General features: G+C 47.2%; 1 pseudogene; it reads left to right on the top strand.

Annotated features, from left to right (window-relative positions):
• Nucleotides 1-441: 441 nt before the first annotated feature.
• Nucleotides 442-2,434, top strand: LOC140710639 (dehydrogenase/reductase SDR family member 4-like; annotated as a pseudogene).
• The last annotated feature ends 3,973 nt before the right edge of the window (nt 2,435-6,407 follow it).

Genomic DNA, 6,407 nt, shown 5'->3' with positions numbered 1-6,407 from the left:
AACATTTGCCCTCCTGTGGGCTGTCACATACATTGACCCAGACTTTCTTGGAGAAGGAATTCTGAAGAAGCAAAAGCAACCAACTCAAAACCCCCACTTCCCCCAGAAGAAAACATGGGCAAGCAGATGCAGAAGGGCAGCAGCCAAAGTCTGCGCGTTCCTGCGGGGGCCAGGGGAGGGGTGAGCCCTAGGAAAACTTGAACAGAGAGCGCTTTGAACACCCGCCTGCCCGGGAAGGCAAGCCCCAGAAGGTAGCTGGCTGCTGGGCGCGGCGGCGGAGGGAGGCGCCCACCGCCACAGACGACTCCCAGGTGGTCGAGGGCGGGGAGGGGGCGAGGAGGGGGCGGGCCGGGAAGCAGCCCGCCCTTCGTCCTGCCCCCTCGCCCTAATCTTTGTTACCTCCGCTGGAAGGAGTGGAACCCAGACTTGCTGGTCTGAGCCATGCACAAGGCAGGGCTGCTAGGCCACTGTGTCCGGGCATGGAAGTCGGTGCGGATGGCCAGCTCCCGGATAACCCGCCGGGATCTGCTCGCGAATAAGGTGGCCCCTGGTAACAGCCTCCACCGACGGGTGAGTGTTCGTGCTGGAGTTTCGGAGGCCCTCGCTGCCTGCAAACAGGCACTGGTCTCTTCTTTGCCTCCAGTGCCCTTGTCCTTAGAACTCACGTGTGGCTGAAGTCTGGCCCTGGAAAAAAGTAGTCACGTGATCCGCCTGAACCCCCTCCAAATCCCCAGGCCCTGGGCCCTCCCTTGCTAGCCCTCGTGTCCCTGCTGCCTCTGGCACAACTGTGCCACCTCCGTACAACCCCATCGATCTATTCCCCTCCTGGGTTCTGGGCTGCCCCAGTCAACCACCTCCACCTAGCCTCTGGGGAAACCAGAAACTAGAAATCCAAGGAAATCTGGATTTCAAAATCCTATCCCAAGGCCTCCAGCTTTATGAAAATGTACCACTCTATTTGGGCACCGGAAAGTCTCCAGGAACCCCTCCCCCTTACCTAGATGGGACACAAGAGCCATGTTTCAAGATTTTTGTTTAGTTCGGTACATCTGGGCCTACCTTGCCCAGGCTGCTTCTCACCCACCACTCTTCTCTATCCTGGTTCTCATTTCTACGGGACTTTGCTAGATACCAGCTCTCCACAAAGCTAAAATACAAAAGTAGGTAAAATGCTAATGACTGACAAGTGCAGAATGTGTAACTCTTCCTCCCAAGGCAATATTTACATTTTTGACCGGAGACCATCTTTTCACATGCACCCCAAAAAATAACTAAAGATAGAGTTTTGAGAATGTGGTAGACTAGTAAGAAAGAAAGTGGGGGCAAGGCTGTTCTGAGTGAGACCCTCAAATCACGGAAGTGGATGCTGCACACCCAGCTCATTTCTCACCTCTCAGTCCCAACAGGGGATGAAGTCTGTCACCCGTGGTGGGAACTGTAGAAAGTGATGTAAGTTCTTGGGAACTGAGGCTGCGGTTCCAGATCATAATAAAAATAAGTAAATGAGCGCCAAAAAGGCCGTGCCATCAAGCCTGTTTTACACAGAGTAGAGACACGTGGAGGTCATATAGGGAGAGAGCCTGAATTCAAACCCGGGAAGTCTAACTTCACAGCACATGCTTCGACCTCTTCCCCTGCACAGGCCTTGGCAGTCTTTGTGTCTTTCTACTCACAGGATCGGCTTTGCCATCGCCCGGCGTCTGGCCCAGGACGGAGCCCACGTGGTTGTCAACAGCTGGAAGCAGCAGAATGTGGACCAGGCGGTGGCCACCCTGCAGGGGGAGGGGCTCAGCGTGACGGGCACCGTGTGCCATGTGGGGAAGGCGGAGGACCGGGAGCGGCTGGTGGACACGGTGAGCTGCAGGGAAATGGGCACAGAGCCAAAAGGTAGAAAAAGGAGGCAGCCTGAGCCGCCTTCCCTGCTTTCCTGGACAGCCTTGGTGAGATCCAATGCAGTGCTGTTAACTAAAACATAACAGTGCATTCTGCATACCCACACCAGCCCACCGGTACATTTTTATTGTGTGCCTTTCTATTATGTCCATATACTAACGTTGGAGAATCATCCCATCCCAATCAGAGAATGTGAAAACATTCTAATGCTTCAACCCTTGAGTACCGCAGAGAAACAGCTGGTACTGGTTCTCTACTAATTTTCCATCTAATTGGACAGATGAGAAGGGTAAATAAAATCACAAAATAGATGTTCCCACCCATGAGCTAATAATCCCCTATTCTTCAGCTTATAGAGTCAGGTCCCTGTTTCAACCACTTACTATGTGCCATTTCCTGTGTTCAGAGCCTTACAAAGGTTGTCTCTAGGCCTGACAACAACCCAAGCAAGGCAGGGACTATTCTCTCAGTCTGCAGAGACTGGCTCAGACAGCTGGAGCAACTTCCCAAGGTCCCACAGCCAGTAAGGAAAGAGCTGTGATTCGACCCAGACCTCCCAAGCTCCCTTCCTTTATTGGCTGCCTACAGACTACCAGGTACTGGACTTTAGTCTCAAAGAAAGTATATAAGTCAGTGTCACAGTTAGTAGTGCACACCAGCCTTCCAGCTGCAGAAGGAAATATGAACCATCCAGCAAAGGAAGCTCCTTTGAGGAGCCTTGAGGCTCAGAACACACTTTATTCACCAGAGTGGAAGGGAGAATCTACCCAAAAATGGAAAGTACAGGATTATGCTAACAGATTGGAAGGTTGGCAGAAATAATTTGCATAATCTTAGAAGAAGGGGATCTTAAGCAATAGTAGACAATAGTATGGTAGACAGTATAGGGTAATTCCATTTTTAAGGAACTTTCTGGCAAATGCTCAAATGTGCGTTGGAAAGAGCCAAATGTGAGTCCTAGAAAGTCACCTTGCCTGGCCTAGGTTGGTGGACAGAGCCCAAGATTGGGGACTTGATCCTGATGGTTGAAGGATCAGTGAGTCTGGGTCAATCAGTGACTAACCATATCACATGTAAGTAGCAATGTAATATGAAAATCCTGGTGGAAATACATCCTGTGGCCCCCACCAGATTCACTTAACAGGGCTACAGGCCTGGCCCAGAAGCGGTACTTGAGCTAAACCTTTAGGAATGGATGGGAATGTTCAGATGGAATAGAGATGAGGTTCCAGATAACTCTGCAAAATGAGCAGACAGCCAAGGAGGAGCTGAAGGAAAGAGGAGCACTGGTAGACCACAGTGGAGAGGACAAGCTTAGGAGTACTACTGAGAATGGGCTGCCTTGGAAATATAGAGGCCATGGGCCTCTACATCCTTTTTTTTTATTTTTATTTTTTTACTTTTTTTTTTTTTTGAGACGGAGTTTCACTCTTGTTGCCTAGGCTGGAGTGCAGTGGCACCATCTCGGCTCACTGCAACCTCCACCTCCAGATTCAAGCAATCCTCATGCCTCAGCCTCCCGAGTAGCTGGGATTACATTTGCCCGCCACCATGCCCAGCTAATTTTTGTATTTTTAGTAGAGACGGGGTTTCACCATGTTGGCCAGGCTGATCTTGAACTCCTGACCTCAGGTGACCCACCCCTTGGGCCTCCCAGAGTGCTGGGATTACAGGTGTGACCCACCACGCTCAGTCATAGCTTCTTAAAAGGATATGGCCTCTTAAAAGGATATGTTTAGACATTCTTGTAGCAAATAAGAAGCCATGTGAGGTTTTGAGCAAGAGAAAGATGGTTATTAAGAAAGATAATCTGGCTCTGGTAGGAAGGATATACAGAGAAAACACTGAATCCAGGGCATCAGTGAGGAAGCTGTTGCTGTCATCCAGGTTTAGAGCAGTGTGGTGGGACTGGAACAGATGTGTCCAAGAGACATTTAGTGGGAACGAACCAAGATTTTCCAACCCCATGTCAAAAAGTGGGAAACACGAGCGAAGTCAAAAATGGCTCTCAGGTAGTTCGTGTGACCATTGTCAGAGAGGAGAATGACAGAGCACTTGTCAGCTATTTGAAATGTCTTCTGCCAATGGCCACATGTTACCCTGCAATGAGAAAAGCCACTGCCCTGAGAATGGTCACTACCCAGTGGCCTCCTCGTCTGCACCACAAAGCTTCTAAGTGTGTGGTAAGCGGAAACCAGATTAGCTGCCTATCTGCTTGATTATATGTTTTCTTAAAATGCATAACTATCAGAACACAGAGCAAACAGCTCCTAACCGCTTTAGTGTAGTGAGCACACAATTTAGAACAAGACTGAGAAGACACCTTTTTTTTTATTTTTATTTTTTTTGTTTCCCCAGAGACAGAGCCTCACTGTTTCCCAGGCTGGAGTGCAGTAGTATGATCATAGCTCACTGTAACCTCCAACTCTTGAGCTCAAGCAATCCTACCACCTCAGCCTCCCAAGTGGCTAAGACTATAGGCGTGCACCACCACACCAGTTCATTTTTTAAATTTTCTGTAGGGTTGGGGCTTTATTGCCAAGGCTGGTTTTGAACTCCTGGCCTCTAGGAATCCACCCCACTGGGCCTACCAAACTACTAGGATTATAGGTGTGAGCCACCACACCCAGTCTCATTCTTCTTTTATGGTTTCCTATCTCTGTTCAGTCAAAACCCAGCCTCCTCCCGTCTCTGTGCTGACAGACCTAGAAGGAGAGGGGCGTGGGGTATACAGCAGAGTAGAAAATGTCTCCAGGTGATTCTAGAGCAATCCACTGTCTTCTCCCAGCCCAAACACACGTGCACTGAGCACAGCACACATCACTGATTAACTTATTCTGCACCTCCCTAGTAACAAGTCCATTGGTGAGAATTATACAGAGCCAAGGCAGGGGACTGGGCTTTGCACCAGGATACCAAAATTTCAAGGGTGCAAGAAAGTATTAATACTGGTTTCAAAAGAGTGTATGACTTTAAATTTTGTCTGATTTAATTTTGTTGACAGCCCAGGCATTCCATCAACCACGTAAAAACAATTGAGCTTAGCACCTAGTTAACAAGAATAAGTAGTTAAAACGGGAAGCTAGCAGATGGTGTACATTGTTAATAACACCCCTCTGTGTGCCAAATCTGAAGCACAAAGTTGACCAAGGGCCCATGTACTGCTACTTGTTCAACGCATTAAAATTGCCAGTTTGAGCAAATGCAAAGTCTGGTTTCAGGGTCACTTTGTACTGAAAACTCTTGTTGGCAGATTCTGCTTGGCCATTCATTACTCTAGCACACACCTCACTACCTACTTATAACTTATTAAGGAGGTAAGATGTTGCCTTTCTTGACTTTCTCAGTTTAAATGCCTTAAATCTTTCATGCCTCCAGGTCAAAAGAGAGAGACAGAGACAGGGAAAATGACATCATAATCAAATATGGAATTGCTTTAAATTCAGGTTGGTATCTTCTCCCATCATGGCTCTCCTGGGCAGTCAGTTTCCTAATGACCCCAACTCACTTTCAGAGGGCTCTTATGAATTAGCAGTGTGCTACAGAATGGGAGACTGACCTCAGTTCTTCCACCGCTAACTAGCTTTGTGCCCTGAGCAAATCACTTTCCCAAACACAGAATAAGCAGGCCTCCTATTCTTAGCTAGCGCCAGTGTGTCACTACTGAACTATATGATCTTGAGAAAAATCTCTGAACCTGTTTCATCATCTCCACCTTAAGGACATTGGAATAGTTGATCTCAAAAACCCCTCCAGTGGTAAGTTTCTACAGCTTGGTGGGGGAGAGAGAGAGAGAGAACATGATGCACAGAAAGGAATGTTTTCACAGTAATGCAAACTGTTTTTGTTCAGGTTAGTCCCCTGCACTTAGAGGGCTTGGCCCAGATAAGAGTACTAGCATCAGAATCAGAAGAAATCATCAGCCATCCATAGGCCATTCAGCTCAAGAGAAAGCAAATGCTGAGTGCAGTGTGCCTAGTTTATTCTTTTCAACTGTACCAGTCAGTACATCTCAAATTGATAGTTACCAGGCTTGTAGCAATGAAGCTCTGTGAAAGGAAGTGTCAGGACTGGAGAAGAGTTCCTCCAAAGAAAACTGCAATTATTAAGAAGAGAGGGAATATAAAAGGTTTCTACTGGCTTAATTCTCATGATATCATGATAAAGCAACATTTTAGATATGAAATTAAGTTTCCCGAAAAAGTAGAATAATTTTCTAGCATTGTTGTGAATGTGGAGTCCCTGTGAAGCTGCTTTCTCAATTGCAGATTACGTTTCTCTTTTGAATACCTAATAGTTCCCCCAAACCATTTTCATATTGCAAATTTAGCTTTTTCCTAGGCCCTGAACAAAAACAGTTTGCATGACTGTGAAAATATTCCTTTCTGTGCATCATGTTCTCCATTTTGTTGCAACTATCGTAATGACACTATCAACAAAAGAGTGACGTTGTTTGAAGTGGTTACCTGTGGTTACAGTCATCTTGTGTATGAGCTGTTTTGAGTATGGATTTG

This window comes from Chlorocebus sabaeus, chromosome 29, assembly GCF_047675955.1.
Source record: "Chlorocebus sabaeus isolate Y175 chromosome 29, mChlSab1.0.hap1, whole genome shotgun sequence".
Classification (NCBI taxonomy): Eukaryota; Metazoa; Chordata; class Mammalia; order Primates; family Cercopithecidae; genus Chlorocebus; species Chlorocebus sabaeus.
This window is presented reverse-complemented; position numbering and strand designations above follow the sequence as displayed.